General features: G+C 65.4%; 1 non-coding gene and 2 pseudogenes across 1 annotated transcript; all 3 read left to right on the top strand.

The window, feature by feature from the left end:
* The first annotated feature begins 4553 nt into the window (after nt 1-4553).
* LOC149875318 (U2 spliceosomal RNA) lies at nt 4554-4729 on the top strand (annotated as a pseudogene).
* Nucleotides 4730-7491: 2762 nt separating this feature from the next.
* LOC149875317 (U2 spliceosomal RNA) lies at nt 7492-7687 on the top strand. The gene has a single exon (XR_016440137.1). It is a non-coding gene; the product is annotated as a U2 spliceosomal RNA (small nuclear RNA).
* Nucleotides 7688-9686: 1999 nt separating this feature from the next.
* Nucleotides 9687-9826, top strand: LOC149875316 (U2 spliceosomal RNA; annotated as a pseudogene).
* The last annotated feature ends 2074 nt before the right edge of the window (nt 9827-11900 follow it).

The following is an 11900-nucleotide window of genomic DNA, read 5'->3' as shown; positions in this document are numbered from 1 at the left end:
CCGGAATAATAGCCACAAAAAGTGAGCTGACTAGCAGCTTGCTTTCCTTTTCTTCAGTGCAGCGTGGGTTCTTATCAGTCCTGACGGGCGAGGAAAAGCGGTGCCACCAGTACGTCCGAAAGAGCGCCGGTTGCGCAAGCCGCCGGGTCGCTCAGGCAAGTAGCATAGGGGCTCTCCGGCTCGCCGGACCTGATGACGTGAAAGCCCCGACTCGGGCTAGTAGCCGAAGACCTTGGGTCTCCCTCGGTCGGAGTAGGCGAACGTCTGTGCTCGGAGGACCGAAAGTGGGTAAAACACCGCTGGACTGAGGACACCCTGATCCACTAATAAGAACGCACAAGGCACTCGGAGACCCCCGCTAGGGCGAACCGCCGGCCACGGATCTCGGACGACCCTCCTAGGAGGGTGCACCAGCAGACCCGAACCGACGCACCCCGGCGATGTCAGATCCCCAGACATCGACCGACCCTCGGAGGCAGAGAGACTCTCGGAGCCCGGAACCCCGGCTGACGAGGGCCGCCTCCCGACGGAGGACCCCGGACCCTGAGGACGCCCCCCGAACGACGGCTGAGCGGCCCCGGGTTTCTCCCGGCCCCCACAGACCCTCGGTAGCGACGGCGAGCCCCGAGCGGCGACGACCCCCGGACCCCGGCGGTCTCGAGGATGACCTTCCTGCGGGTCTCCCCACGCTGATGGAGGAGCCCCAAACCCCCCCGGCACCCGATCCCCCCATGGATGACCCAGGCGACGGCGTAGATGCATCTGCGCTCACTTTCCTTCCTTTCCCTCTTCCGGCGAAGCTGTTGTGCCCCACCTGCCACCCACCCAGGCAGTACAGGGCACACAACGACCTTAACAAGCATCTCCGGCGCTTCCACCGGCTGCGCCTAGCCTTCTACTGCTCTCGCTGCGGCATCGAGTACGAGACCCTGAAACTTCTCAAGAACCACCACAAGGTCTGCCAGGGTCCCGGAGCCGAGAGGAGACCCGGCACGCTGGTGAGATCCGCCGCCTCGGCCCGCACCGCGGCGCGAAGACCTGCTAGGCCGACCGCCCCGCCGACAATCCCTCCGGACCAGGCCTCCGAGGAGCACCCGACGGAAGGACCTGCCCCAGCGACGCCACCAAGCAGGTCGACTCCTGGAGCTCCCCGACCGGACGTGACACCCCGACCGGACACCTCTCCTCCCGGTCCCCCGAGGCCGCCCGACCCGCCGAGGACCCCGGAGCCGCCTGGGGAGACCGAACCGCCGGGAGCCCTCCAGCTCCCGGGCGTCTCGGAATCCCCGGGTGCGGAGCCCTCCCCACAGCAGAGGATGCCCACCCCGTGGCAGGCCCTCTGGCTGGAGGAGCTCTCTCGGGCTGCCACCTTTGAGACCTTCGAGGCCTCGGTGACTCGGCTCACGGACGAGCTCTCGGCGGCCGCCCGCCCGGGCCAACCCCGGAGAGGCAACGACAGCAGACCGACGACGCGACGAGACAACAGACCGCAGCCCCAGCGACGACCCAGACGCCAGCGTTACGACCCGGCGGCGGCCTCCCGGATCCAGAAGCTGTACCGAGCCAACCGCCCCAAGGCGGTGAGAGAGATCCTGGAGGGGCCCTCGGCCTTTTGCCAGGTCCCCCGGGAGACCCTGTTTCGCTATTTTAGCACGGTCTTCAACCCCCCGGCAGAGGTGGCCACCCCACGCCCCGCGACCGTCGAAGCGCTGACCCCCGTCCCCCCGGCAGAGGGGTTCGAGGCGGCCTTCACGCCGCGGGAAGTGGAAGCCCGCCTGAAGAGGACCAGAGACACCGCCCCCGGCAAGGACGGCATCAGGTACGGTCTCCTCAAAAAACGTGACCCGGGCTGCCTTATTCTTTCTGTTCTCTTTAACAGGTGCAGAGTGTTCCGTCGGACACCCGCCGCCTGGAAGAGGGCCATGACGGTTCTCATCCACAAGAAAGGGGACCCGACCGACCCGGGCAACTGGAGACCCATCGCCCTGTGCTCCACGGTGGCCAAACTCTACGCCAGCTGCCTGGCGGCTCGCATCACCGACTGGGCAGTGACCGGCGGGGCCGTGAGCCGCAGCCAGAAGGGCTTCATGTCAACGGAGGGCTGCTACGAACACAATTTCACCCTCCAGATGGCCCTGGACAACGCCCGGAGGACCAGGAAGCAGTGCGCGGTGGCGTGGCTGGACATTTCCAACGCCTTCGGCTCCGTGCCCCACCGCCACATCTTCGACACCCTCCGCGAGCTGGGCTTACCGGACGGCGTCATCGCTTCGGTGCGAGAGCTCTACCTCGGCTGCACCACGACCGTCCGCGCCACCGACGGAGAGACCGCGGAGATCCCCATCCGGTCGGGGGTGAGACAGGGCTGCCCCCTCAGCCCCATCATCTTTAACCTGGCCATGGAACCGCTCCTTCGCGCCGTGGCGGGCGGCCCCGGCGGGCTCGACCTTTACGGCCAGAAGCTGAGCGTCCTGGCCTACGCCGACGACCTGGTCCTCCTGGCCCCCGACGCCGCCCAGCTGCAGCAGATGCTGGACGTGACCTCCGAGGCGGCCAGATGGATGGGCCTGCGCTTTAACGTCGCCAAGTGCGCCTCCCTGCACATCGACGGCAGGCGAAAGAGCCGCGTCCTGGACTCCACTCTCACGGTCCAGGGCCAGGCGATGAAGCACCTGCGCGACGGCGAGGCCTACTGCCACCTGGGAACGCCCACCGGCCATCGGGCTAGGCAGACTCCAGAGGAAACCATCGCCGGGATCGTGCAGGACGCCCGCAAGCTGGACTCGTCCCTGCTGGCCCCCTGGCAGAAGATCGACGCGGTGAACACCTTCCTCATCCCCCGCGTGGCGTTCGTCCTGAGGGGCTCGGCGGTCCCCAAGACGCCCCTCAAGAAGGCGGACACCGAGATCCGGCGGCTGCTCAAGAAGTGGCTGCACCTGCCGCTGCGGGCCAGCAACGAGGTCCTGCACATCCCCTACCGACAAGGAGGTGCCAACGTGCCCCGCATGGGAGACCTGTGCGACATCGCGGTAGTGACCCACGCCTTCCGCCTCCTCACCTGCCCGGACGCCACGGTAAGTACCATCGCCGCCAGCGCCCTGGAGGAGACCGCCCGCAAGAGGATCGGGCGGCAGCCCGCCGGACAAGACCTGGCCACCTTCCTCAGCGGCTCGCTCGAGGGCGAGTTCAGCCGGGACGGCGGGGACTTTGCCTCGCTGTGGAGCCGAGCCCGCAACGCCACGCGCCGCCTCGGGAACCGCATCGGCTGCGCCTGGAGCTGGACCGAGGAGGGTCGGGAGCTGGGAGTCTGCCTGCGCCCAGCCCCGCACGCCGACCGCATCACCGTCACGCCCCGCATGAGGACCTTCCTGGAGAGGTTCCTGAAGGACGCCGTCCGCAACAAGTACGCCGGCGACCTGAGGGCCAAACCCGACCAGGGCAAGGTCTTCGACGCCACCTCGAAGTGGGACGCTAGCAACCACTTCATGCCCAGCGGGAGCTTCACGCGCTTTGCGGACTGGCGCTTCCTCCACCGCGCCCGCCTCAACTGCCTGCCTCTGAACGGGGCCGTGCGCTTCGGCCACCGGGACAAGAGGTGCCGACGGTGCGGCTACGCGCTGGAGACCCTCCCCCACGTGCTGTGCGGCTGCAGGCCGCACGCCAGAGCCTGGCAGCTGCGCCACAACGCTGTCCAGGACCGCCTGGTGCGAGCCATCCCGGCCGGGACGGGGGAGATCTCCGTGAACCGCACCGTCCCGGGCTGCGAGAGCCAGCTGCGCCCCGACATCGTCGTCACGGACCACGAGGCCAAGAAGATCGTGATGGTGGACGTCACCATCCCCTTCGAGAACCGGCGCCAAGCCTTCACCGAGGCCCGGGCTCGCAAGCGGGAGAAGTACGCCCCGCTGGCCGCCACCCTGAGGAGCCGCGGCTACGACGTGACGGTGGACGCGCTCATCGTGGGGACGCTCGGAGCCTGGGACCCCAACAACGAGAGCGTCCTCCGCGCCTGCCGCGTTTCCCGCCGCTACGCCAAGCTGATGCGCTGCCTCATGGTGTCCGACACCATCCGCTGGTCCCGCGACATCTACGTGGAGCACATCACGGGCCACCGCCAGTTCATCGACCCCTCCAGACCAGCCCCCGCCGGACCGGACCCGGAGGACGCCGCCGCCTGAACCGCCCCCCCACCGCCTCGCTTCGCGTCGAGAGGACTTTGCCGCCACGGACGACCCCGCCCCACCCGAAGAGGACCCCCGCGATCGGACTTTATGGACTGAGACGCTCACTCGGAGCCACTTCCTTCAACATCGCGGACCACTGTAACGGGTATGTGTGTATCTATCTTCTTTCCCTCTCAGCGTCGCGATCCCCCCCTCCCCCCTCCCCCCTCCACACCCCCCCACCCCCGGGCTTAGTTGGCTAACATTGTATGATATGTAACCTAGTTGCGTTCCACTCCTCTCCCCCACCCTGGATTGTTAGTCCCTCGCCCGGGCGCTTTGTATTTCCATCTCAACATTGTCATCTTTTTCCTGGATTCCCCAACCAAAACATCTACTAATAAAAGTCAATCTGTTCTTATCAGTTTAATCGCTGATATCGTCCTCGATTTGAGGACTGACGCATTAAACGCATTTTTGGTGCCGGGAGCGGGCCTCGGAGCTTGCTCCAGCCCCTCTGTGCATCAGCCCCGTATTGCAGTGCCTCGGGGCCTGGTGCGGCTCCTCCCTCAGTTGGTTCCAAAAGCAGCAGCAGCAGCAGCAGCTCCCCAGGGGGCGGCCCTATGCAAAAGACAGCTAGGCAGCAGGCGCAGGAACACTGGCAGGGGTGTTGGCTATGGCCCACCATGTCCTGGGCGAGAGCACCTGGAAGGGTGGTGGGCAGGTAGGCTGGGGCTTTCCTTCCTCAAGCCAGGCAGGCCCTGCAGCCTCTCCCCGCCAAAAAGAAAGCCTTCCGTCCCCTCCATCCGCAAGGCAAAGCCACCAGAGGCCAGACGCTGCAGTTGTCGAGCGTCGTCGTCGACGACGACGACCAAAGCTGCCCTGGGGAGGAAGTGGAGTGGAGTCGGTTGACCAAAGCTGCCCTGGGGAGGAAGCTCCTATTGATGGCCCCAGCTGACTTCCTGCCCTTTCGGCAGCGGGGCTCGACTCGCCCCCTTGTGGCAGGTCATCAGGTCAAGTCAAGCCAACCAATGGGATGCTTCTCTTGCTGGGCTCCTATGGCCCCAGCTGACTTCCTATGCCACCAGAGGCCAGACGCTGACGGGGCTCGACTCGCCCCCTCCTGCCAACCAATGGGATTTCCTATGGCCCCAGCTGACTTCCTGCCCTTTCGGCAGCGGGGCTCGACTCGCCCCCTTGTGGCAGGTCATCAGGTCAAGTCAAGCCAACCAATGGGATGCTTCTCTTGCTGGGCTCCTATGGCCCCAGCTGACTTCCTGCCCTTTCGGCAGCGGGGCTCGACTCGCCCCCTTGTGGCAGGTCATCAGGTCAAGTCAAGCCAACCAATGGGATGCTTCTCTTGCTGGGCTCCTATGGCCCCAGCTGACTTCCTGCCCTTTCGGCAGCGGGGCTCGACTCGCCCCCTTGTGGCAGGTCATCAGGTCAAGTCAAGCCAACCAATGGGATGCTTCTCTTGCTGGGCTCCTATGGCCCCAGCTGACTTCCTGCCCTTTCGGCAGCGGGGCTCGACTCGCCCCCTTGTGGCAGGTCATCAGGTCAAGTCAAGCCAACCAATGGGATGCTTCTCTTGCTGGGCTCCTATGGCCCCAGCTGACTTCCTGCCCTTTCGGCAGCGGGGCTCGACTCGCCCCCTTGTGGCAGGTCATCAGGTCAAGTCAAGCCAACCAATGGGATGCTTCTCTTGCTGGGCTCCTATGGCCCCAGCTGACTTCCTGCCCTTTCGGCAGCGGGGCTCGACTCGCCCCCTTGTGGCAGGTCATCAGGTCAAGTCAAGCCAACCAATGGGATGCTTCTCTTGCTGGGCTCCTATGGCCCCAGCTGACTTCCTGCCCTTTCGGCAGCGGGGCTCGACTCGCCCCCTTGTGGCAGGTCATCAGGTCAAGTCAAGCCAACCAATGGGATGCTTCTCTTGCTGGCCCGACTCGCCCCCTTGTGGCAGGTCATCAGGTCAAGTCAAGCCAACCAATGGGATGCAGCTGACTTCCTGCCCTTGGGATGCTTCTCTTGCTGGGCTCCTATGGCCCCAGCTGACTTCCTGCCCTTTCGGCAGCGGGGCTCGACTCGCCCCCTTGTGGCAGGTCATCAGGTCAAGTCAAGCCAACCAATGGGATGCTTCTCTTGCTGGGCTCCTATGGCCCCAGCTGACTTCCTGCCCTTTCGGCAGCGGGGCTCGACTCGCCCCCTTGTGGCAGGTCATCAGGTCAAGTCAAGCCAACCAATGGGATGCGCCCTTTCGGCAGCGGGGCTCGACTCGCCCCCTTGTGGCAGGTCATCAGGTCAAGTCAAGCCAACCAATGGGATGCTTCTCTTGCTGGGCTCCTATGGCCCCAGCTGACTTCCTGCCCTTTCGGCAGCGGGGCTCGACTCGCCCCCTTGTGGCAGGTCATCAGGTCAAGTCAAGCCAACCAATGGGATGCTTCTCTTGCTGGGCTCCTATGGCCCCAGCTGACTTCCTGCCCTTTCGGCAGCGGGGCTCGACTCGCCCCCTTGTGGCAGGTCATCAGGTCAAGTCAAGCCAACCAATGGGATGCTTCTCTTGCTGGGCTCCTATGGCCCCAGCTGACTTCCTGCCCTTTCGGCAGCGGGGCTCGACTCGCCCCCTTGTGGCAGGTCATCAGGTCAAGTCAAGCCAACCAATGGGATGCTTCTCTTGCTGGGCTCCTATGGCCCCAGCTGACTTCCTGCCCTTTCGGCAGCGGGGCTCGACTCGCCCCCTTGTGGCAGGTCATCAGGTCAAGTCAAGCCAACCAATGGGATGCTTCTCTTGCTGGGCTCCTATGGCCCCAGCTGACTTCCTGCCCTTTCGGCAGCGGGCCTCGACTCGCCCCCTTGTGGCAGGTCATCAGGTCAAGTCAAGCCAATGGCCCCAGCTGGCCTCCTGCCCCCTTTGGGCGGGGGGCTACACTCGAGGATCTTCCGAGGTCCCTTCCAGCCGGCCCTCACGTCTATGAAATCGATGAAAGTCAACTCAGTAGACCAAGAGCCGGACGAACGGAAGGAAGCAAGGAAGCCAGCGCAGCGCAGCGGAGCGGAGCGGAGTGGAGTGGAGTGGAGTGGAGTGTCAGGGCTCGGAACGGGAGCATGGAAGGAGCGGCACGCACCTGCCAGCCCCCGCCCACAGGGCCCCTTTCCCGCTGGCGAGCCAGCCGGTGCAGTGAGGCGCGACGCCGCGGAACCGAACCGAACGACCGCAGCCCCGCCACCGCCGCCGGCCGCCGCCGCCGGCCCAGCCTGGCTCGCTCGCTCGCCAGGGCCCCCGGGCTGCCGGCCCCGGGGGTCCCGCTCCCCCTCCGGCCCTTGGAGGGTTATCGCTTCTCGGCCTCTTGAAGGCTCAGATCAAGTGTAGTATCTGTTCTTATCAGTTTAATCGCTGATATCGTCCTCGATTTGAGGACTGACGCATTAAACGCATTTTTGGTGCCGGGAGCGGGCCTCGGAGCTTGCTCCAGCCCCTCTGTGCATCAGCCCCGTATTGCAGTGCCTCGGGGCCTGGTGCGGCTCCTCCCTCAGTTGGTTCCAAAAGCAGCAGCAGCAGCAGCAGCAGCAGCTCCCCAGGGGGCGGCCCTATGCAAAAGACAGCTAGGCAGCAGGCGCAGGAACACTGGCAGGGGTGTTGGCTATGGCCCACCATGTCCTGGGCGAGAGCACCTGGAAGGGTGGTGGGCAGGTAGGCTGGGGCTTTCCTTCCTCAAGCCAGGCAGGCCCTGCAGCCTCCCCCCGCCAAAAAGAAAGCCTTCCGTCCCCTCCATCCGCAAGGCAAAGCCACCAGAGGCCAGACGCTGCAGTTGTCGAGCGTCGTCGTCGACGACGACGACCAAAGCTGCCCTGGGGAGGAAGTGGAGTGGAGTCGGTTGACCAAAGCTGCCTTGGGGAGGAAGCTCCTGGCCCCAGCTGACTTCCTGCCCTTTCGGCAGCGGGGCTCGACTCGCCCCCTTGTGGCATGGCCCCAGCTGACTTCCTGCCCTTTCGGCAGCGGGGCTCGACTCGCCCCCTTGTGGCAGGTCATCAGGTCAAGTCAAGCCAACCAATGGGATGCTTCTCTTGCTGGGCTCCTATGGCCCCAGCTGACTTCCTGCCCTTTCGGCAGCTGCCCTGGGCTCCGAGCCCCCTTCCCGGGCAGGTCATCAGGTCAAGTCAAGCCAACCAATGGGATGCTTCTCTTGCTGGGCTCCTATGGCCCCAGCTGACTTCCTGCCCTTTCGGCAGCGGGGCTCGACTCGCCCCCTTGTGGCAGGTCATCAGGTCAAGTCAAGCCAACCAATGGGATGCTTCTCTTGCTGGGCTCCTATGGCCCCAGCTGACTTCCTGCCCTTTCGGCAGCGGGGCTCGACTCGCCCCCTTGTGGCAGGTCATCAGGTCAAGTCAAGCCAACCAATGGGATGCTTCTCTTGCTGGGCTCCTATGGCCCCAGCTGACTTCCTGCCCTTTCGGCAGCGGGGCTCGACTCGCCCCCTTGTGGCAGGTCATCAGGTCAAGTCAAGCCAACCAATGGGATGCTTCTCTTGCTGGGCTCCTATGGCCCCAGCTGACTTCCTGCCCTTTCGGCAGCGGGGCTCGACTCGCCCCCTTGTGGCAGGTCATCAGGTCAAGTCAAGCCAACCAATGGGATGCTTCTCTTGCTGGGCTCCTATGGCCCCAGCTGACTTCCTGCCCTTTCGGGCAGCGGGGCTCGACTCGCCCCCTTGTGGCAGGTCATCAGGTCAAGTCAAGCCAACCAATGGGATGCTTCTCTTGCTGGGCTCCTATGGCCCCAGCTGACTTCCTGCCCTTTCGGCAGCGGGGCTCGACTCGCCCCCTTGTGGCAGGTCATCAGGTCAAGTCAAGCCAACCAATGGGATGCTTCTCTTGCTGGGCTCCTATGGCCCCAGCTGACTTCCTGCCCTTTCGGCAGCGGGGCTCGACTCGCCCCCTTGTGGCAGGTCATCAGGTCAAGTCAAGCCAACCAATGGGATGCTTCTCTTGCTGGGCTCCTATGGCCCCAGCTGACTTCCTGCCCTTTCGGCAGCGGGGCTCGACTCGCCCCCTTGTGGCAGGTCATCAGGTCAAGTCAAGCCAATGGCCCCAGCTGGCCTCCTGCCCCCTTTGGGCGGGGGGCTACACTCGAGGATCTTCCGAGGTCCCTTCCAGCCGGCCCTCACGTCTATGAAATCGATGAAAGTCAACTCAGTAGACCAAGAGCCGGACGAACGGAAGCAAGCAAGGAAGCCAGCGCAGCGCAGCGGAGCGGAGCGGAGTGGAGTGGAGTGGAGTGGAGTGTCAGGGCTCGGAACGGGAGCATGGAAGGAGCGGCACGCACCTGCCAGCCCCCGCCCACAGGGCCCCTTTCCCGCTGGCGAGCCAGCCGGTGCAGTGAGGCGCGACGCCGCGGAACCGAACCGAACGACCGCAGCCCCGCCACCGCCGCCGGCCGCCGCCGCCGGCCCAGCCTGGCTCGCTCGCTCGCCAGGGCCCCCGGGCTGCCGGCCCCGGGGGTCCCGCTCCCCCTCCGGCCCTTGGAGGGTTATCGCTTCTCGGCCTCTTGAAGGCTCAGATCAAGTGTAGTATCTGTTCTTATCAGTTTAATATCTGGAAAGACAGAGAACCACTTCTTTTACGCGTGCTCGGCCTGGTATTGCACTTCTGCCAGGACCGACGCCCGCCCCGCCCCGCCCCGCCCCGCCCCGTCCGGTAGACTGCCGGAATAATAGCCACAAAAAGTGAGCTGACTAGCAGCTTGCTTTCCTTTTCTTCAGTGCAGCGTGGGTTCTTATCAGTCCTGACGGGCGAGGAAAAGCGGTGCCACCAGTACGTCCGAAAGAGCGCCGGTTGCGCAAGCCGCCGGGTCGCTCAGGCAAGTAGCATAGGGGCTCTCCGGCTCGCCGGACCTGATGACGTGAAAGCCCCGACTCGGGCTAGTAGCCGAAGACCTTGGGTCTCCCTCGGTCGGAGTAGGCGAACGTCTGTGCTCGGAGGACCGAAAGTGGGTAAAACACCGCTGGACTGAGGACACCCTGATCCACTAATAAGAACGCACAAGGCACTCGGAGACCCCCGCTAGGGCGAACCGCCGGCCACGGATCTCGGACGACCCTCCTAGGAGGGTGCACCAGCAGACCCGAACCGACGCACCCCGGCGATGTCAGATCCCCAGACATCGACCGACCCTCGGAGGCAGAGAGACTCTCGGAGCCCGGAACCCCGGCTGACGAGGGCCGCCTCCCGACGGAGGACCCCGGACCCTGAGGACGCCCCCCGAACGACGGCTGAGCGGCCCCGGGTTTCTCCCGGCCCCCACAGACCCTCGGTAGCGACGGCGAGCCCCGAGCGGCGACGACCCCCGGACCCCGGCGGTCTCGAGGATGACCTTCCTGCGGGTCTCCCCACGCTGATGGAGGAGCCCCGAACCCCCCCGGCACCCGATCCCCCCATGGATGACCCAGGCGACGGCGTAGATGCATCTGCGCTCACTTTCCTTCCTTTCCCTCTTCCGGCGAAGCTGTTGTGCCCCACCTGCCACCCACCCAGGCAGTACAGGGCACACAACGACCTTAACAAGCATCTCCGGCGCTTCCACCGGCTGCGCCTAGCCTTCTACTGCTCTCGCTGCGGCATCGAGTACGAGACCCTGAAACTTCTCAAGAACCACCACAAGGTCTGCCAGGGTCCCGGAGCCGAGAGGAGACCCGGCACGCTGGTGAGATCCGCCGCCTCGACCCGCACCGCGGCGCGAAGACCTGCTAGGCCGACCGCCCCGCCGACAATCCCTCCGGACCAGGCCTCCGAGGAGCACCCGACGGAAGGACCTGCCCCAGCGACGCCACCAAGCAGGTCGACTCCTGGAGCTCCCCGACCGGACGTGACACCCCGACCGGACACCTCTCCTCCCGGTCCCCCGAGGCCGCCCGACCCGCCGAGGACCCCGGAGCCGCCTGGGGAGACCGAACCGCCGGGAGCCCTCCAGCTCCCGGGCGTCTCGGAATCCCCGGGTGCGGAGCCCTCCCCACAGCAGAGGATGCCCACCCCGTGGCAGGCCCTCTGGCTGGAGGAGCTCTCTCGGGCTGCCACCTTTGAGACCTTCGAGGCCTCGGTGACTCGGCTCACGGACGAGCTCTCGGCGGCCGCCCGCCCGGGCCAACCCCGGAGAGGCAACGACAGCAGACCGACGACGCGACGAGACAACAGACCGCAGCCCCAGCGACGACCCAGACGCCAGCGTTACGACCCGGCGGCGGCCTCCCGGATCCAGAAGCTGTACCGAGCCAACCGCCCCAAGGCGGTGAGAGAGATCCTGGAGGGGCCCTCGGCCTTTTGCCAGGTCCCCCGGGAGACTCTGTTTCGCTATTTTAGCACGGTCTTCAACCCCCCGGCAGAGGTGGCCACCCCACGCCCCGCGACCGTCGAAGCGCTGACCCCCGTCCCCCCGGCAGAGGGGTTCGAGGCGGCCTTCACGCCGCGGGAAGTGGAAGCCCGCCTGAAGAGGACCAGAGACACCGCCCCCGGCAAGGACGGCATCAGGTACGGTCTCCTCAAAAAACGTGACCCGGGCTGCCTTATTCTTTCTGTTCTCTTTAACAGGTGCAGAGAGTTCCGTCGGACACCCGCCGCCTGGAAGAGGGCCATGACGGTTCTCATCCACAAGAAAGGGGACCCGACCGACCCGGGCAACTGGAGACCCATCGCCCTGTGCTCCACGGTGGCCAAACTCTACGCCAGCTGCCTGGCGGCTCGCATCACCGA

The sequence above is a fragment of the Crocodylus siamensis genome, chromosome 1 (genome assembly GCF_052110815.1).
Source record: "Crocodylus siamensis isolate JL-2025a chromosome 1, ASM5211081v1, whole genome shotgun sequence".
Lineage (NCBI taxonomy): Eukaryota > Metazoa > Chordata > Crocodylia > Crocodylidae > Crocodylus > Crocodylus siamensis.
The sequence above is the reverse complement of the archived record's forward strand: the minus strand, read 5'-3'. Positions and strand labels throughout refer to the sequence as shown.